The 21188-nt window shown below is 49.1% G+C and overlaps 1 pseudogene across 1 annotated transcript; it reads right to left on the reverse strand.

Annotated features, from left to right (window-relative positions):
• Nucleotides 1-415: 415 nt before the first annotated feature.
• On the reverse strand, nt 416-800 carry LOC307066251 (ribosomal protein eL39-like 2; annotated as a pseudogene). Its single transcript has 2 exons — nt 696-800; nt 416-464 (listed from the first exon to the last, which is right to left on the reverse strand). The product of its transcript is annotated as a ribosomal protein eL39-like 2 (transcript).
• Between the last annotated feature and the right edge of the window lie 20388 nt (nt 801-21188).

Raw genomic sequence — 21188 nt, forward strand, 5'->3', positions numbered from 1 at the left:
TCACCATTCTGCCACAACCACTGCGGGTCTTTTAATTTCTATCTCAAAATTCAAAAACAAAATAAAAACAAACAAAAAACTAACCAAGACACAGTGAAGCCACCTGCCAGCACTTACTCCTTTGGTGATGAATTTGGTACTTCTTATTCACATTCAAATTTTTATACATTTACGGCCTTTTAATGTACCTATAAACAATATATATATATATATATTTTCCAACAGAAGTTCTCATATTTATTACTGAACCAAAGTACTAATGCAGAAACACTGACACAAGGAGAAAAATCATTTTTTTCCCAATGAAACAAATGGATTCATTTGTCCAGATAGTAGTGATGTTTTCAGAGTGATATGGTAAGATGCAAGTGACGTTCCACAGCATAAATACATGTGCCACCTCATGTGTGGCTCCTTATAGACCCAGCTTGCTTCTTCTCCAGTGTCTTCTCTTGGAGTTGTACCTGGTTTTATTACCAGTTTTCTTTTTCTTTTCTTTTTTTTTTTTTTTTTTGCGGTACGCGGGCCTCTCACTGTTGTGGCCTCTCCCGTTGTGGAGCACAGGCTCCGGACGCGCAGGCTCAGCGGCCATGGCTCACGGGCCCAGCTGCTCCGCGGCACGTGGGAACTTCCCGGACAGGGGCATGAACTCACGTCCCCTGCATTGGCAGGCGGACTCTCAACCACTGCGCTACCGGGGAAGCCCACCAGTTTTCATTTGAGTCCACTGGGGAATGGGACGATTCTCCTTTTGTTTCTTGCCCAGGAATCGCTTGATCGTGAGTCTTGTGAGAAGACATGGTGAGGGGCAGAGTCAACCGCACATCGGATGGCAGAGAAGGGGAAGCTAATTATTTTACATATTTAAAAACTTTATATGGATAGTCTTTTACTGTATAATATTCTGTTTTGCATCTTGCTTGTTTGGTGAAAAATTATGGGGTTTTTTTTGCTAATGCCTGAGATGCAGCTGAGACCTAAACCCAGGTTGGTTTCAGGAAGACACCTCTAAATCTTCCTGGCCCCTCACCTTGCTGCCTTGGAGTCCATTCTTCATCAGAATCCTCAGGGTCATCCACCTGGGGTTTGATGGCCTGCCTGCGGTGACACATGAAAGCTGGCCAAGGGGCTCTGAGACCTGGAAAGAAGCAAAATCTTTGTTCCAAAAGGGAAGAGCTGGAAGGAGGAACAAAGCCCAGAGGCAATGGAAAGTGCCACAAAGTCAGTGTGACTCGGTAGGATGGGCTGGGAGAGTCTAGAACAAGGCAAGAGGTGAGCTCTGCATTGCCAGGGCCAGGCCCACACTGAATACAAAAGAACACAAATTTCCTGCAGGTTAGTCTCCACACAGAAGGGAACTGTGAGCAGATGAAGCCACCTAAGAGAGAGCCAAGCTAACACTGAAACCGAAGACCTGGTTCCCGTTTCCCAGGCTCACAGGCACCCAGCATTTCCTGTTACCTATAGTAATCAGTGCTTCATAGTTCTTTTTCACATTCCTATATCAGACTTTTTCCCATTCTCCCATCTCTGTCCATTCTTCCTTGGAGAAGTATGTGGAAATGTCTTTGAAAGCATCTTTGGCCTAGAGAAAATAATAGATTTCATCAGTGACTTACTAATCTAAGTCAGAACTTAGAGCTGGGCCCTCTCCTTCACCTTGTGCAGGGTGTAGCCTGATGCCGCTGGGTGGTCTCTGTGAGAGACAAGGACGAAGACTTTCCTTCCTGACTGTGTCCTGCTTAACTGAGCAAACACTGAGCATTTTCCTAACTCTCCCTGGACACAGTGCAGTGGACGATGCTACAGTGTCCTATGCCCACCCCCCGCCCCGCCCCACCATCTTAGACAGGACCAGGCACCCCCATCCTGTGTACCTTCACAGAGAAGGTCACCCAGCGGTGCAGGCCAGGAGTCTGTGGTCCTCCAGGGACCAGCTCCCTGTCCCTCCTGTAGAGCCGGCTTAGAGCCCGGCTTTGCCGCCTCCACCGCTCACCGTGGGCTTCCACTCTGTTCTCCCAGCATGTCCCTCGGTGCTCTCCTCCGGCCACCTGTCGGTGCTCATGGTCCTGGGACCGCCTCAAGGCCAAGGTGCCTGTGGAAGGAGAAGGTGCTGAGGTAGCCCAGGCCCCTGCCCAGAGCCAGGTCTGTGTTCCTCGGCTGGGGCGTCCCGAGCAGGAAGGTGTGAGGACCCCAGCAAGGAGTAGAGGATGTGGAGGGTATTGGAGGGGTGGACGGATCCTCAGCAGCCACGACAGCCCAGCCTAATGTGAACTAGATTCGGTTTCTTTGGTCCCCCTGCAACTCGGCCCCTCGGAGGAAAGGCGCTGGGAGGGCTGAGTCTGTGGGTGTCTGAGGGAGTCCCAAGGAGACCTGGGAGCCCCGGACTGCTGGACTGGGGTCAGCTTGACAAGAAGGGCTCTGTTTCAGCGAGGGACAGGGACTATTTCTCCAAGAAGGATTTTGGGGATCTCCACCTGGGGACTCCAGAAAAATCTGGGCATAACGTGCCTTCTATGTCTAAGGGACAGATCGCTCAGCCTGAGGAGATTTGGGTCACTCCGGCTGAGGGAATTGGGGCTCCTCAGGCCCAAGGGGATTCGGGGTCCCTTAAGCTGATGGTATTTGGCGTCTTTTGGCTAAAGGGATGTAGAAGGCGCAGGCTGAAAGAACTTGGCACCTTTGAGCCTGAGGAAATCGGGGGTCTCTCGTTAAGGGGCTTTAGGTTCTCCCACACTGAGGGTAGCTGGGGTCTTTGAGGCTGAAGCGGTTAAGAGTTCCCGCGCTGAGGGTAGTCGGTGCCTCTGAGGTTAGGGAAATGTGGTCTCTCTGCGGGTGCTATTTTTAGGGCGCCTAAACTCTAGGGGTTACTCCAGGTATTTGGGGGGTCGAAGCATTAGGGGATTTGGTGTTTCTGTGGGTGAAGGGACTTTGGGTCCCTGAAGCTGAGGAGATGTGAGGTCCCTCAGGTTAGGACCCGGGGTCCCTCCGAGCTGATGGGATTTGGAGCCCCTCAGGGTGAGGGAATCTGGGGCCTCCTAGCCTGGAATTTGAAGGCCTCGGGCTGAGGGTTTATAAGGGTTTCGCAGGGCGTGTTCCCGTCAGTCTCCCCGCTGTCCCCTCGCGTAGCCCACCCCGACCCGGCGCGCGTTCCACCTCCAGCAGCTTCGCGTCCTCCTGAGGTGAGGCGAAGCGAAGGGCGCGGAGGCGGTTGGTAAAGCCCCGTCAGGCACAAGCCACCAATCGGTGCTGCGACTGAAGCGGTCCCGCCAATAGGCGGCCGGGAGGGTGCGGAGCGCGCAGAAGGTCCCGCCCCACCGCTCGGGGATTGGCTGCTCTGGGTCCCGCGCGTGTCTGAAAGGAAGCCTCCAGCGCGCAGGCGCAGCTTGGCGGTTTTCATTGATTGTCTTTTCCGCCCGCCGTCAGGCAGCCCGTCTTAATCCTGGAGCCTGAAGTGGGCGGTGGGTCTTTAGGGTGGATGTGGCCATCCAGTGCCCTGAACAAGAAGCTTTGCTCCACCGGATTGTAGTCGTGCTCCCGAACTTTCTCCTAGGCCCACCTGTTCCCTTCCTTGTAAAATGCAGTTTTGGCAAGAACTGTTTGGGGTGAGTATTGCTTTATTCAGGGGAAAACTAGGTAATTAACTAAAATCTGATGAGACAAAATAAACAACATACGGTCAAAGATTTAAACGCAACAAATGGAATAATAAGTATATTAGAAAAAACACTGGGAGAATTTTAAATCTCAAAGTAGAAGGGGCATTTAGGAGTAATCTGTATGTTTAAGCAATGTAGGTCTAAAAAGGCTTCAGAAATGAGACATAAATAAAACCAAAAAGCCCTGCAAGTGTTTTCCATTAAAATGAGGCATCGGGCCTCCCTGGTGGTGCAGTGGTTGAGAGTCTGCCTGCCGATGCAGGGGATATGGGTTCGTGCCCCGGTCTGGGAGGATCCCATATGCCGCGGAGCAGCTGGGCCCGTGAGCCATGGCCGCTGAGCCTGCGCATCCGGAGCCTGTGCTCCGCAACGGGAGAGGCCACAACAGTGAGAGGCCCGCGTACCGCAAAAAAAAAAAAAAAAAAAAAATGAGGCATCAAATTCGAGGACAATGGATCTGCAGAGGGGGCTTCACAAGATAAAATGGGGAGAGTGTTTCTGCCCCTTACCTAGCTTTGGTCACAGAAACATAACATGATTTCCATGTACTGGAAGCAAGACAACTGACTGTAGAATTATTGTCAAGGTGGGACCACGAGTGCTGGTTGGGGGTCTGGATGGAGAGATGTTACCAGAAAACTGGGTTTGCCTCTTGGTGGGTGTCAAGCCAAAAGACACAACCCAGCCAGAGATTGGGAGAAGGAGGGATTTATTACTTGCAGCAAGTAAGGAGAACACCAGGGATCTTGTCAAAACAGTGTCTCCCCAAACTCCCAAACTGGGGAAGTTTTAAGCTATGGGTATATGCATGTTCATGGAGGGCCTTGGGCAGTAGGCAGAGTCCAAGCTTTAGATGATTGAAGTCTTGAGGGTCAGAAGCGGTCACCATCGGCCTCCCTTAGGTTACATTTTATCTGGCGTTGATAGATGATGTAGATATAGATATCTATTCTTTTTCAGATTCTTTTCCCTTATAGGTTATTACAAAATATTGAGTGTAGTTCCCTGTGCTATACAGTAGGTCCTCGTTGATGATCTATTTTATACATAGCAGTGTGTATGTGTTAATCCCAAACTCTTAATTTATCCCTCCCCCTGCCTTTCCCCTTTGGTAGCAATAAGTTATAAGATTTTATATTCCTCAGAAATGGGGGAGCTGAAAGAGAGGTATCATTTTCAATGGAAAAACATTCAAAAGAAGATTGAAGCTTCAGCCAAGATTATTAGTTGTACATCCTTGGAAAAAAATCACTTAATTTCTCTAAACTTGACCTGACAAATAAGACAAAAACCCTCCACTGAACTTGCTTATAATCAAGTGATGGAAATATCAAATGGAAGTGTTAGAAACATCTTATTTTACACAAGCGTTATACACTGCTCTACGTTCATTACAGTTTGGTTCACACATCTGTTCACTGAAGTTACAATGTTCTCAAATTCTGTTACTGATCCTCCAGAATGGGCCCCAACGAGGGTCCACTGCCCAGTGTCATTGGAGCCAACAGAACGAGACTGAGTTTGATTCAGAAGCAAAGGAAAAATTTATATTTTGATCAGAGAATGGACAGGTGAGAGCGTGCACTCCCCCGCGGGCTGTGGGCGGGGCTGCTGTGTAGGGATCCCGGCAGCCTCAGCGGGAGGGAGGGGGCGGAGCTCTCGAGGGCCGGGTTGGCTGCAGCTCAGGCTCTATGTCGCGGAGTCTGCACGGGGCCCCGTGAGCTGAGGTGTCGACCCAGCCACTCTGCACTAGGAAATTGGGTCTGAAGTGCCGGGTGTGGTACCTCTGCATGCGGAACCCTAGGAGCACGTGAAATTAGACAAAGCACAAAGGAAAAAAAGGTTAGACTTTATTTTGTTGCCCAGATTCTATTTTTATCTGCCAGAAATTTTTCATGGGCTTTGCCGGTGACAAACCCCTCCTCTGCCTTTTGTCCCGTTCCTCATTCTTGGGGTGCTGAGGGCGCAGACCCCTCTTCTGTAACTGCTTCGTGCTGAGTTGGGAGTCCTCATACCCGGGGGGAGGGGCAGAACTTCTCCCCAGCAGTCTCCAGGTGAGGTTGATTGTCCCCAGGCCTCCTGCCTCACTGCTCGTTCGCCTGAGCACCAGCATTGGAAGTGTTATAGATTCTAATGACCTTTAAGGGTCCAGGAAAGAGATGCGCAGAGACGCTGGGGGGGCGGGTTTTACCCCGCCCCACATTTGCTCGGCGACCTTAGGCTGATGGTTTCTGCCAGCCTAGATGCTCTGACCAGTAGTCTGCGCTTTCTTCAGTTAGGCCCCTGAATTAACGTACAAACAGCACCAGGTGTCAGAGCCCTGCCTGGTCAACTCCCAGACAGTCCAGGGCCGGTGGTGATCCAGGACCATGACGGCCACTGATTCAACGGCCTTTTGAAGTAGCCAGGAGACCAGCCGGTCTCATTGGCCGCCGTCACCGTGGTGTCTGTAGGCTTTTCTATGGTGACAGCGTGATATACGGTTCCCCCGCCAAGCTTATTAGCTCCCCTCTGGGTGCAGTAAGTCCTGCAAGCAGTAGTCTGCTCTTTCGGGGCACACTCTTGTTGTTTTCTGAGAGAAACTCCAGGTCAAGTGATGGTCACACGAGTCGTCATGGGGGCCCGTTGCCCCCGGTTGTCTCTCTGGAGGTTGGAGTTGGAGGGCCTCCTCACTCGAGGTCAGTGTGTCTACGGAGTGACCCCTGCAACTTCAGGGCATGGTGGGTGGTTAGGATCACCACGTGGGGTCCTTTTCCCTTAGGAGGGAGCTGGCCTTGCAGGCTGCTGATTTCCAGGTTTTTAGATACTCCCATATCCTGGCCAGATGGGGCGGCGGGCCCAGCCCTTGGTTACTGTGATTTCTCCTACCTGGAGGGCATACTTGAGTTGTTCCATTTCAAGTGGTCCCAGTTTTTGCACTAATACTCCAAGGGCGATTCACCTTCTGCCGGGAATGTAAAGGTCAAAGGGTTTAGCTAAATTAGTGAGTTCCAGGGCAAGGGCCTGTATTAACTGCTCTTTTAGTTCTTGAAAGGCCACTTCTGGATTCTATTCAAAAGGATCATCATCTTTTCCTTTCAGTATGTCATATAGAGGCCCAGCTATTAGACTGTAGTTAGGGATCCAGATGCAGCAAACCCCGGCCTCCCCAGGAACCCCTAAGCTGTCTTCTAGTTTTAGAAGGGGTAAGGCTGCAAATGGCTTCTTCCCTTTCCTGGGATGGGCTTCTCTGACCTTCTGTGAGAATGAAGCCCAGGCAGGTCACCTTAGTCTGTGATATTTGAGCCTTTTTCTTGGACACCTTCTATCCTTTCTTGACTAGGTAGTTCAGAGGCCTCCTTAGTAGGGCTGGCGACCAGAATGTCGTCTGCATATTGAAGGAGGGTTCCCTTTTCCAGAGGTAGAACTTTTAGGTCTAACGTTTCCCCGAAGATGGTGTGGGAATTTTTGAACCCTTGGGGCAGGACGGCCCAGCAGTATTGATTTTGTTGTATGTTGTGTCCTGCCACTCACAAGCCAAAATTTCTTGTGACTCTGGGACTAATGGAATACAGAAGAAGGCATCATTGAAGTCTAATACAGAATACCATGTCCTGGTGGATGGTAGAATGACCAGCAGGGTGTAGGAATTAGGAACTACTGGATGTATATCCTCAGTGGCTTCACTGACTGTCCTGAGGTCCTTTACCAGGTACCCAGCAGCCCACGGGGCTTTCGTGGTCAGGCCCCTCCCAGGATATGGAGCTCACCTGGGCAGGTACCCAGCAGCCCACAGGGCTCTCGTGGTCAGGCCCCTCCCAGGATTTGGAGCTCACCTGGGCAGGCACCCCCGGCAGGGCTGGGCACACAGGAACCGTGCACATAGCCCTCATTGCAGGGCACCCCCAGCTCACCTGTTGCTCAGAGCTGACCCAGAGCACCTCAGAGAAGGACTTGAACTAACAAACAGCAGCTCCAACAGGTCTGTGACCCTGGGCTTCACTCTGCGCGGCCTCCCTCCACCTGGTCTTCCAGAGGCTTCCACTGCAGCTGGGGCACCAGGCCTCTGTCTCCACCCACCACCCCTCCTCTCCCTGACTCCTGGGTTCTTCTCATTAGGAGAGGGTCTTCTTGAAGTTGTCTCCCACTCATGGACCAGATAAAATGATTAGAAAACAAGCCAGGCCTGCAGCCCCTTGTCTTTGCTGGCTCGCAGGAGCCTACACCTGTTCCTTGGACCTGGCTGGTGCAGCAAGGCCCATTTTCTGCAACTATGAGCCCCTGAAGGACGAGGATTGGCTGACCTGGGCAGCCTGACCCTGCCTGCCAGCTCTCCCCAGGTGTGCCTGGGTTGAGGTCAATATAAACACCACTCCAGGCAGCAAGAGCCCCTGCAGCTGTGCCTGACGCCATATTCTCTGCCCCGTCAGCAGTGTCAGGGCTGGGCTGGTGGGAGGGAGTGAGGGGCCACGGCTTTGTGGGTGGCCCGGTGTGAGTGGGGCTCTGCTGGACTTTCTGCAGGAGTTGCCAGGCTGCCACCTGCTAAAGAAGAGGATGTGTCACCCATACCTGTCACTGGAATTTCTCCCCGGGCAGAGGTGAGGAAGGAAAAAGCAGTGGGGGCTGGGACAGGAGGGGTATCTCAGGCAGGGAAATGGAAAGCTTCCAGAAGAGCATCTGGGGCCAGGACCATCCTGGCTGGCCTGCAGGCACCAAGTCGGCCTGCGTGCTGTCACTGGTGTGGCTCCACAGCCCTTCCTCTAGGCTTTCAAGTCCTTGTACATATTCAGGTGTTTTACCTGGGAAGGGTGGGAACAGTTCAGCAGCAGCTGGCCTGGGGCTCAGCTCACGTTTACTCACAGACGCCTCGGCACGGTCCCCCAGCTTTGCAATGAGGACGCTCCTTGCGGGGTTGGGGGGGCTGCTGGCTGCATGGGAGACGGTTCCCCACCTCTGACCAACTTCAGAATTGTTTACCACTGGAGCAAGTGCCCTGATAGGGTTTTCCTCTGTATAACTGGTAAGTTCTGGGGTGTTTTTCTTTTTTGGTTCAAGGTAGGTTTTATTCCTCTTTTTTGTATTTATAGATATAAGCATGGAAATAATTCATTCATATAAATATGCCTATGGGAAGGGAAGAACTTTTTTTTTCTGTGTTTTTTAAAAAATGTTATTTATTTTAAAAAATTTTAAATTCAATTTTTTTATACAGCAGTTTCTTATTAGTTATCTATTTTATACATATTAGTGTATACATGTCAATCCCAATCTCCCAATTCATCCCAACCCTCCTCCCCCACCACTTTCCCCCCTTGGTGTCTATACGTTTGTTCTCTACACCTGTGTCTCAACTTCTGCCCTGCACACCGGTTCATCTGTACCACATTTCTAGGTTCCACATATATGCGTTAATATACCGTATTTGGTTTTCTCTTTGACTTACTTAATTCTGTATGACAGTCTCTGGATCCATCCATGTCTCTACAAATGACCCAATTTGGTTTCTTTTTATGGCTGAGTAATATTCTATTGCATATATGTACCACATCTTTATCCATTCGTCTGTGGGCATTTAGGTTGCTTCCATGACCTGGCTATTGTAAATAGTGCTGCAGTGAACATTGTGGTGAATGTGTCTTTTTTTTTTTTTCAGTACGCGGGCCTCTCACTGTTGTGGCCTCTCCCATTGTGGAGCACAGGCTCTGGACGCGCAGGCTCAGCAGCCATGGCTCACGGGCCTAGCCGCTTTGCGGCATGTGGGATCCTCCTGGACCGGGGCACGGACCCGTGTCCCCTGCATCGGCAGGTGGACTCTCAACCACTTTGCCACCAGGGAAGCCCCCCCGCAATTGATTTCTAATCTCATAGTGTTGTGGTCAGAAAAGATGCTTGATATGATTTCAATTTTCTTAAATTTACTGAGGCTTGATTTGTGACCCAAGATGTGATCTATCCTGGAGAATGTTCCGTGAGCACTTGAGAAGAAAGTGTAATCTGCTGTTTTTGGATGGAATGTCCTATAAATATCAATTAAATCTCTCTGGTCTATTGTGTCATTTAAAGCTTGTGTTTCCTTACTAATTTTCTGTCTGGATGGTCTCTATTGGTGTAAATGAGGTGTTAAAGTCCCCCGCTATTATTGTGTTACTGTCGATTTCCCCTTTTATAGCTGTTAGCAGTTGCCTTATGTATTGAGGTGCTCCTATGTTGGGTGCATATATATTTATAATTGTTATGTCTTCTTCTTGGATTGATCCCTTGATCATTATGTAGTGTCCTTCCTTGTCTCTTGTAACATTCTTTACTCTAAAGTCTCTTTTATCTGATATGAGTATTGCTACTCCAGCTTTCTTTTGATTTTCATTTGCATGGAATATCCTTTTCCATCCCCTCACTTTCAGTCTGTATGTGTCCCTAGGTGTGAAGTGGGTCTCTTGTAGACAGCATATATATGGGTCTTGTTTTTGTATCCATTCAGTGAGCCTGTGTCTTTTGGTTGGAGCATTTAATCCATTCATGTTTAAGGTAATTATCGATATGCATATTCCTATTACCATTTTCTTAATTGTTATGGGTTTATTTTTGTAGGTCCTTTTCTTCTCTTGTGTTTCCCACTTAGAGAAGTTCCTTTAGCATTTGTTGTAGAGCTGGTTTGGTGGTGCTGAATTCTCTTAGCTTTTCCTCGTCTATAAAGCTTTTTGATTTCTCCATTGAATCTGAATGAGATCCTTGCCGGGTAGAGCACTCTTGGTTGTAGGTTCTTCCCTTTCATCACTTTAAATACATCGTGGCACTCCCTCTGGCTTGTAGAGTTTCTGCTGAGAAATCAGCTGTTAACGTTATGGGAGTTCCCTTGTATGTTATTTGTCATTTTTCCCTTGCTGCTTTCAATAATTTTTCTTTGTCTTTAATTTTTGCCAATTTGATTACTATGTGTCTCGGCGTGTTTCTCCTTGGGTTTATCCTGTATGGGACTGTCTGTGCTTCCTGGACTTGGGTGGCTATTTCCTTTCCCATGTTAGGGAAGTTCTCGACTATAATCTCTTCACATATTTTCTCTGGTCCTTTCTCCCTCTCTTCTCCTTCTGGGACCCCTATAATGCAAATGTTGTTGTGTTTAATGTTGTCCCAGAGGTCTCTTAGGCTGTCTTCATTTCTTTTCATTCTTTTTTCTTTATTCTGTTCTGTGGCAGTGAATTCTACCATTCTGTTTTCCAGGTCACTTATCTGTTCTCCTGCCTCAGTTATTCTGCTATTGATTCCTTCTAGTATAGTTTTCATTTCAGTTATTGTATTGTTCATCTCTGTTTGTTTGTTCTTTAATTCTTCTAGATGCTTGTTCTTTAATTCTTCTAGGTCTTTGTTAAACATTTCTTGCATTTCTTTGCCCTCATTCTTTTTCCAAGGTCCTGGATCATCTTCACTATCATAATTCTGTATTCTTTTTCTGGAAGGTTGCTTATCTGCACCTCATATAGTTGTTTTTCTGTGGTTTTATCTTGTCCCTTCATCTGGTACAAAATCCGGTGCCTTTTCATTTTGTCTATCTTTCTGTGAATGTGGTTTTCATTCCACAGGCTGCAGAATTGTAGTTCTTCTTGCTTCTGCTGTCTGCCCTCTGGTGGATGAGGCTATCTAAGAGGCTTGTGCAAGCTTCCTGATGAGAGGGACTGGTGGTGGGTAGAGCTGGGTGTTGCTCAGGTGGGCAGAGCTTAGTAAAACTTTAATCCACTTCTCTGCTGCTGTGTGGGGCTGGGTTCCCTCCCTGTTGTTAGTTTGACCTGAGGCAACCCAGCACTGGAGCCTACCTGGCTCTTTGGTGGGGCTAATGGCGGACTCTGGGAGGGCTCACGCCAAGGAGTACTTCCCAGAATTTCTGCTGCCAGTGTCCTTGTCCCCGTGGTGAGCCACAGCCACCCCCGCCTCTGCAGGAGAGCCTCCAACACTAGCAGGTAGGTCTGGTTCAGTCTCCCCTGTGGTCACTGCTCCTTCCCCTGGGTCCCAGTGCTCACTCTACTTTGTATGTGCCCTCCAAGAGTGGAGTCTCTGTCTACCCTAGTCCTGTCGAAGTCCTGCAGTCAAATCCCATTAGGCTTCAAAGTCTGATTCTCTAGGAATTCCTCCTCCCATTGCCGGACCCCCAGGTTGGGAAACCTGACGTGGGGCTCAGAACCTTCACTCCAGTGGGTGGACTTCTGTGGTATAAGTGTTCTCCAGTTTGTGAGTCACCCACCCAGCAGTTATGGGATTTGATTTGATTGTGATTGTGCCCCTCGTACCATCTCATTGCAGCTTCTCCTATGTCTTTGGATGTGGGGTATCTTTTCTGGTGGGTTCCAGTGTCTTCCTGTCAATGATTGTTCAGCAGTTAGTTGTGATTCTGGTGTTCTCGCAAGAGGGAGTGAGCGAACGTCCTTCTACACTGCCATCTTGAACCAATCTCCACTGGTGGGCTCTTAATTAGCAATGTGAATGGTAATGTTAAAGGTCCTGAATCGGGATTGAAATACTTACTCCCCACATGGACAGGTTTAAGAACCTGGAGAGGCCATGTGCAGACAGCACCCTTAGGGCTTCTGACTTGACCCCTCAACAGTCTGGTGTCCAGCCACTGCTTTAGGATTTCTGGGGGCCAATGCTGGCTCTAAGTGTTCCATAATCCAGCCTCTGTCTGCCTTTAGTGAGATCCACATCTCCAGGATCCTACAGAGCAGGGTCTGTGTGACCGTTCTGTGGCTTCTCTAACAAATGACTACAAGCTGCGTGGTTTAAAACCACAGGAATTCATCCTCCCCCAGTCCTGGAGATCAGACATCTGAGATCAGGGTGTTGTATGACTGAAGTCCCTCCAGAGGCTCCAGGTTATGGTTCTCCCTGCCTTTTCCAGATTCTGGGGGCTCCAGGCTTCCCCAGGCTTGCGGCTGTATCCCTCCTGTCTCTGTCTTCACGTGGCTTCTCCTGTGTCTGGATCTCTCCTCTTTTGTCTCTTACAAGGATGCTGTCATTAGATTGGGGGCCACCTAACCCAAGATGACCTCACCTCGAGATCCTTAACTACATGTACGAAGACTCTTTTCCCAGATATGGTCCTGTTTACGTGTTCTGGGGGGACACATCTTTTGGAGCCACCATTCAACCCATTATCTGTGTATAAAATAACCCTCATTTTAGGAGATTATCAAGGTCTCATATAGACTGGCACAGGCAACAGCCATGTGGGTGGGGGTCTGGTGATGATGAGGACCCTAGAATCACCAGGAAAGGATCAAGGCCTGGCTTCATCAGAAAGTGAGCTCTTCCACCATAGGGCGCATGGAAACAGCCACTCCACTCTGTCCGTGGAAAGGGACCCAGTGCCAAGTCCAGAAGTGGCTACCTTGCAAAGCTGGCTCCTCTGGGATTTCATCATCAATAGCATCATGTAACCAATAACTACGGGCTTGGAGGAATCACTTTCTGGTACGTGATGACAGCACTGTCACTTTAGACACAGCAAGCCTAGAATAGGGATGTTTGAAGGAGAAGAGTTTGGGAGATTGCGAAGCTTGGTTGTCAAGGAAACTGAGCAGGTTTTTCAAGGTTGTCCGAGAAACTTCTCTCTTAAACTGAAGGCAGGGCTGGGAGAGCTGAACTCCAGGGATCTTTTAAAGGGGCTGCTCTGAAGCACCGTCACCTGAGTGGTGGTCTCAGCGTGAGCTGGGGTTTGCAGAGTGTGAAGAGATTAAGCCTGACTTTCTGTGACATCTGGGGAGGGGTTTGTAAAGCACCTTTGCTTTTAGAGCAAAGGTTTGTTGCTGGAGCAAAGTGTCTCCCAAAAATGGGCTGAAGCTGAAGATATCTCTGTCCCCTTCTTGTAAGAGTCCAGGGCAGTTGGGTGTTGGGGCCCAGTCTCTGTCACCATTGTTTCTCCTCTCTGCTTCCAGGTGAGGGCTCTAGCCAGCAGGGTGGGGTGACCACAGGGGCATGATGCCCTCCATCCTAGGATGCAGGCTGGCCAAGCCCCTCACCACCTCCACCCCTTCCCCTTGGTAACACGAGACACTGGGTCCCAGCTGCAAGGAATGGGAAGGCTGGGAGGTGCAGGGTAGCCGTGAACAGGAAAAAGGGAAATGGGTTCTGATGGGCAGCTGTGCGGCTCTGCTGTGTCACCTGGATGGTAGCGTACAGACTCTGGGGCCTGTGAAGCTTCGATGCTTTGTGGTTCTAGAAATGCTATAGGAGACGGTCCACAGCAGGTGAAGCTAATGCCCTCAGTGGAGGTGGTGAAGCCAAAGATCTGCAGTTCAGACTGAAGGTGCCGATGTACCTACAGGACAAAACCATCTCGTGTGAATGGACTTCAGGCACGTTTAACGTGAGTGCAGTCATGTTAATGCCTAGCATCTTCTATCTTGTGCCTCCCCTCAGGGACCCCCTCCTCACTTCCTGAGGCTCCTGTAACTCATGTACAGGGGAATGGAGCGTGGGCTCTGTCCAGTCTGAGCCCTGAGTTACCCTGTGTGTGAGTCTGTTCAGGGCCGCTGTAACAAATACCACAGACACGGCAGCTTGAAAAACAGACATCTCCCAGTCCTGGACGCTGTCTGAGATCAAGGTGTTTCTTTGAGGCCTCTCTCCTTGGCATGTAGACAGCCATCTTCTCCCCATGTCCTCACATGGTCTATCCCTCTGCCTATCTGTGTCCTAATCCCTTCTTGTAGGACATCAGCTCTATTGGATTAGGATCCACACTAGTGACCTCATTTTTACCTTGATCTCCTCTTTAAAAACCCCATCTCCCATACAGCCACATCCTGGGGTCCTGGGTAGTAGAGATTCAGCATGTGAATTTGTGGGGGACATGGCTGAGCCCACACCATCCTGCTTAGGAAACAATATGTGCCTCGGTCCCTCCTTCCCTCAAGTCCCACAGGGATCATGCGATGGCTCAGGAAGTGTTTGTGCAGAGTTTGTGTCCCAGCTGGGGAGCCCTTCTCTGCTCTCTGTGATCAGGCAGTGGCAGTGTTTTGCTAGCCCCGTACTGAGGTGAGCAGTTCCAGGGTTTCCTGCCGTGTCGCCTGGCCTGCTGAGGTGCTCATTGTCAGAGAACCCAGGAGCCGGCAGCCTAGTGGGGATGACGGGTAATCTCAGGGCCATGATGGACGCCTCTCCCACCAGACAGCCCAGCAGAAGTGGGGAAACATTTGTGGGGGTGAAACCGGCTCGCAATGGAACCGTTCACAAGCTGCGGACCGTGGTGGCTGTTAGTAGTCGACCCACCGAGAGCACTCTGAGGGAGAGAGGCTGCTGATGTTTCGTAGCAAATTCCCCTCTTCCGAATTGAATCCTTTCCCTGTAAGTGTGTTCCGAAAGCCTTGACGCAGTTTCTCAGTTAGCTATAATGGAGGCCAGTCAGTTGGCAGACTCCCCTAACGCCGTGCCATCCGACAGCAAGACAGACAGGCCGACTGCTTCAGCCAACAGGGACAGCTCACAGTAAAGATAAGAACCCTATGTGTCAAAGTACTTGCATGACGCTCGCCAGAAGCACAAACACTGAGCGCCGGGCACCAAGGCTCTTCCCCTCTCGCTGAGCAAATTTGTTCTCATGTAGCCTCTGAACCCCGAGTTAATCCACCTAGGAAGCAAACTTCAGGAAAGGTACTCAGGGTGCTGCCGATACAAACTTATTTCACCAGGCAGCCCAAATAGAGTATGCCACTTTGTATGTTCCACAGGCAGAACAAATGGTGTCAAGCGGCACGCCTCCAGCTGGGGGGCGACGTACACTTTCTCCATGGAAAAGAAGCCATGACTTCGGTGTGAAAGGCCTCTACGCCTCTTTGTTTGCACAGCCCATGGGTAGCCTCAGCTCTGAAAAGCTTCCAAAGGAGGAGAGTCAGAGAACCTTTGAACCACAGAGCAGGTGCAGCACTGAACAAGGACTTCTCTATTGGCCTGACAACACCCACTACCCAGAGCTCCTTTGGTGTACTCACATGGTGGAGGAAGGGGCTTGAATTCTGGTCCGTGAGAACTTCTTTGGGCCCCGTAGTGTGAGCACAAGTAAATTAGCCCTACATCTCATCCCAGTTTCCTGTGTAAGTTGTACAAGACAAACTCCCTGCTTGAATCCCTGGGTGGGTTAAGTAACCTCCAGGGAAGGATCGTTGCTTGGGACACAGGGCTGGTATCTAGGTTAATGTTCTGTGCATGCACCTCGCAGCTGGTCTCTGTAAGCGGGTTCCGAAGGTCCTTCTGAAGAGTTTCCTGAGAGTGTCGGAAACAGGGAAGTAGCCGGCAGGACCACGAGGATACCAATTCTCTCAAGCAAAAGGTTACAAGCCTCAGACACTTGGGTTCTCTTTTGTACATGAAACAACACGGTGCTTTGAAGGTTCCTTCCACCCAGCTTGTGAGTCGCACTTCCACTGTGTCTTAGGATTCCAAGTGTTTCCGTGCCTTCACCATGCCCACTTCTTAGGCCTATGATGGCAGCGTGTCTGGCAGCTCTAAAGGAGACCTTAAGAAGGTGGGCTTGGGCTTCCCTGGTGGCACAGTGGTTGGGAGTCCGTCTGCCGATGCAGGGGACACGGGTTCGTGCCCTGGTCCGGGAAGATCCCACATGCCGTGGAGCGGCTGGGCCCGTGAGCCATGGCCGCTGAGCCTGCACATCCGGAGACTATGCTCCGCAACGGGAGAGGCCACAACAGTGAGAGGCCCAAGTACCACAAAAAAAAAAAAGAAAGAAAGGAAAAAAAAAAAAAAAAGAAGGCCGGCTATTTGTCTCCTTTCGCCGAGAAACCAGCTTCCCCGGATCCTCTGTCGTTGTTTATTTCATTTCAGAATACCTGTGGGCACACTCATTCCTCCTCGACGTATGAGACAAACAGAATTGCCATAAAGGGAAGAAGCCTTGTGAGTCCAGCACAGAGGCAGTCTCTCCCACTCAGCATTCCCACACAGTTAAGCCCTGGGTATGGGACCGAGAGAGGGAGAAGACAGCCGTAACTCTGAGCTTTTCCACAAGGTAGTATAGGCATCACCCTTCAAGCCCACGTAAATTTCCCAGAGAAAACACCAGGCCTTGGTGTGCTTTCTTGTGGTAAGGAAACTTTGCTTTCATTCCTTAGGTGGCACAACGGCTCAGGATTGCCCTACTGCAAAGACTCACTGTGTGCATCCCGATTGGTTGAGATCAGCCCTCTTGGCGCTACCACGGATGAAACCGACTCGGAAAAGAGCCGTTCAAAAGCTGGGGACAGTGGTGGATTTCACTAGTCTTCACAGCCGGAGCACTCTGAAGGAGAGGAGCGGATGAAGTCCGGTAGCAAAGTCTTCTAATCCGAGGAGAAATCTTTAATTTTAAGTGGGTTTCAAAGGCCTTGATGCATTTTCTCGGTTAGCGATAGTGGGGGCCTGTCAGGTGGCACACTCCCCCAACGGCCTGCTTCACTGGCTGTGATACCGACACGCCGCCTGCTTCAGCCAAATGGGACAGCTTCCCGTAAAGTAAAAACCCAGTGTGTAAAAGTTCTTGCCTAACCCTCGCCACAACCAGCACAAGCATATTGGCCTTTGGTCAAAGGCTTTCGCCACAAGCTAACACGTTTGGTCTCATCTACCCTCTGAAGCCCGAGTTTACCCAGCTACAAGTCAAACTTCAGGAAATCTACTCAGGTTGATGCGGACAGCACATTATTTCACCAGGCAGCCCCAATCGAGTACACCTACTTGTATTTTAAACTCGCAGAACAAAGGGTGTCAACCGTGCGCCTCCATCTGGTGGGCGAAGTACCTATTTTCTCCATGAGATACAAGCCCTTCCTTCAGTGTGAAAGGCCTCTAGGCCTCTTGGTGCTTGCAGCACAGAGGTGCCAGCAGCTATGAAAATCTTCCAAAGGCACAGTGTCACAGAAGGTGTGGACCGCCCAGCAGGTGCAGCACACAACTGGGTCTTCTCTATCGGCCTGACGACACCCACCGCCCAGGGCTTCTTCGGTGCACACATGTGGTAGTGGTCGGTGATGAATTCTGCTCCGTGAAACCTTTTCCGGGACACGTAGAGTTAGTGCACGTAGATTGGCCCTCCACCTCATCCCTGTTTCCTGAGTAAGTTGTACTACTACAAGGCAAAACTCCTTGCTGGCATCTCGGTTAGGCGTAAGTATCCTCCAAGGAGCGATCGCTGCTAGAGACACTGTGCTGCTATCTAGGAAAATGACCTGTGCCTCCACTGTGCTGCTGTTCTCTCGAAGCCGTTTTCGATGGCTTTTTGCAGTAGGCGGCTGACAGTGTCATCTCTATAGAGTAACGACAGGCATACGAGGATACCAGTTCTGTGAAGTAAAACTCTATGGGCCTCAGCCACTTGGGCTCAGTTTTGCACGGGAAAGGACACTCCGCTTTGAACGTTCTTCCTTCTAGCTTGCCAGTTGCACCTGCAATGGCTCCTAAGTCTCGCAGGGTTTACATGCCGTCCCAAGTTCCGTATCTCACCCTAGGACCGCAGAACATCAGGCAGCTTTCAAAGAGACCTTCAGCATTCTGGCATTTTGGCTCCCTCCATGAGGCACCAGCTCCTTAGCTCCATGTGTCATTAGTTCTTTCATTTCAGAACCTTTGTGGGCAACCTCATTCCTCCCCCACGTAAGAAACACACAGACTTGCCATTAGGGGAGGAAGGCTCCAGAGTCCAGAAGGGAGGCTGTCGCTCCCACTCAGCATTCCTGCACGGAACTGAGCCCGGGTGCATGAGACCGTGAGAGGCAGAAAGACAAGCGTACCACCGAGCTGTTCCACAATGTACTATTACACATCGCCCTTCAAGCTCACGTTCATTTCATGGAAACAGCACGAGGCCTTGATGCACTTTCGTGGGTTAAGAAAACTTTGGTTGCATCCCTTGGTGGGCACATCGGCTCAGGACCGCCCTGCCCCAAAGGCTCAATTTGTGGAGCCCCATTGCTGGAGATCAGCCCCACGTGGATCTTTCACAGATGAAACTGGCTCACCATGGAACCTTTCACAAGCTGCGGACCATGGTTGCTGTTAGTAGTTGACCCACCGAGGTCACTATGATGGTTAGGAGCTTCTGACTTTTGGGAGCAAAATCTCCTATTCAGAAGTGTAACCTTTCCCTGTAAGTGGGTTCTAGGAGCCTTGACACAGTTTCTCAGTTAGCTATAATGGAGGCCAGTCTCTTGGCACACTCCCCTAACACCCTGTCTCCCAGGTTGCGATACAAACACGCCGACTGCTTCAGCCAACAGGGACAGCTCACAGTAAAATTAAGAACCCTATGTGTCAAAGTACTTGTGTGACGCTCGCCAGAAGCACAAACACTCAAGGCAGGGCACCAAGGTTCTTCCCCACACTCTGAGCAAGTTTGTTCTCAGGTAGCCTCTGAACCCCGAGTTTATCCAGCTAGGAAGCAAACTTCAGGAAATGTTCTCAGGGTGCTGCAGATTCAAAATTATTTCACCAGGCAGCCCAAATCGAGTATGCCTCTTTGTATTTTCCATGGGGAGAAGAAATGGTGTCAAGCGGAACACATCCAGCTGGGGTGCGATGTACACTTTCTCCATGGAAACAAGCCCACGACTTCAGTGTGAAAGGCCTCGATGTCTCTGTGCTTTCGCGGACCAGTGGTAGCCTCTGCTCTGAAAAGCTTCCAAAGGAGGAGAGTTAGAGAACCTCTCAACCACAGAGCAGGTGCAGCACAGAACAAGGACTTCTCTCTTGGCCTGGGAACACCCACTACCCAGTGCACCTTTGGTGTACACCTGTGGTTGAGGAAGGGGGTTGAATTCTGCTCCATGAGAACTTCTCCGGGCCACGTAGTATGAGCGCAAGTAGCTTAGCCCTACATCTCTTCCCATTGTACTGTGTAAGTTGTACAAGGCAAACTCCCTGCTTGAATCCCTGGGTGGGTTATGTAACCTCTAGGGAAGGATCATGGCTTGGGACACTGGGCTGGTATCTAGTTTAATTTGCTGTGCATACACCTCGCAGCTGGTCTCTCTAAGCGGGTTGCAAAGTCTCTTCTGAAGAGTTTCTTGAGAGTGTCAGATAAAGGGAAGTAGCCGACCGGGCCACGAGGATACCAATTCTCTCAAGCAAAAGGCTACCAGCTTCAGACACTTGGGTTCTCTTTCGTACATGAAACAACACTGTGCTTTGAAGGTTCCTTCCACCCAGCTTGCGAGACGCACTTCCACTGTGTCTTAGCATTCCAAGTGTTTCCTTGCCGTCACCATGCCCACTTCGTAGGCCTATGACAGCAGAGTGTCTGGCAGCTCTAAAGGAGACCTTAAGAAGGCAGACATTTTGGCTCCTTCCACCGAGAAACCAGCGGTTTCTGTTGCACTGGTCGCTTGCTATTATTGTCAATTTCTCCTTTTATATCTGTTTAAGATTATCCCTATATGTTGAGGTACTTCTATGTTGGGTGCATATATATTTACAATTGCTATATCTTCTTCTTAGTTTCATCCCTTGATCATCATGTGTCCCATGCTTTGTCTCTTGTAACAGTCTTTATTTTAAAGTTAAATTTGTCTGACATAAATATTGCTATTCTAGATTTCTTTTGATTTCCATTTGCATGGAATAACTTTTTCCATCCCCTCACTTTCAGTCTCTATGTGTCCCTATGTCTGAAGTGAGTCTCTTGTAGGCAGCATATATATGGGGGTTTTTTTTGTATCCATTCAGCCAGTCTGATATCTTTGGTTGTAGCATTTAGTCCTTTCACATTTAAGATAATTATAGGTACGCATGTTCTTATTGCCATTTTCTTTAATTGTTTTGGATGTTTTTCCGTAGGTCTTTTTTCTTCTCTTCCTCTTTTGTTCTCGTCTCTGTGTTTGATGAGTAACTTTAGTGTTATGTTTCGGTTCCTTTTTCTTTTTTGTGTATATGTCTATTATATATTTTTGTTTTGTGTTTACCATGGCCATGAGGTTTTTGTACAGCAGTATATATACATATATATATATATATATATATATATATATATATATATATATATATATATATAACTTAAGTTGCTGATCTCTTAATTTCAAATTCATTTAAAAGAACCCTGCATTTGTACTCTTTTCCTGTCATAATTACTGTTTTTGAAATCATATTTTATATCTAATTGTTTTATGTATCCCTTAATTTCTTATTGTGGCTATAGTTGATTTTTCTACTTTTATCTTTTAAATTTTATCTTTTAACCTCCCTAATAGCTTTGTGTGTGGATGATTTTCTATCTTTACTGTACATTTGCTTTTACTGGTGAGCTTTTTCATTTTGTAAATTTCTTGTTTCTAGTCATGGCCTTTATTTTTTCTCCTAGAGGAGTTCCTTTACAACATTTGTTGTAAAGCTTGTTTGGCAGTTGCTGAACTTTTAGTTTTTGCTTGTCTGTAAATTTTTTGCTTTCTCCATAAAATCTGAACAAGAACATTGTTGGGTAGGGTATTCTTGGTTGTAGGGTTTTCCCTCTCATCATTTTAAATATATTGTGTCACTCCTGGCCAGCAGAGTTTTTGCTGAAAAATCAGCTCATAGCTTTATGGG

Source organism: Hyperoodon ampullatus (genome assembly GCF_949752795.1).
Source record: "Hyperoodon ampullatus genome assembly, chromosome: 18".
In the NCBI taxonomy this organism is placed as follows: Eukaryota; Metazoa; Chordata; class Mammalia; order Artiodactyla; family Ziphiidae; genus Hyperoodon; species Hyperoodon ampullatus.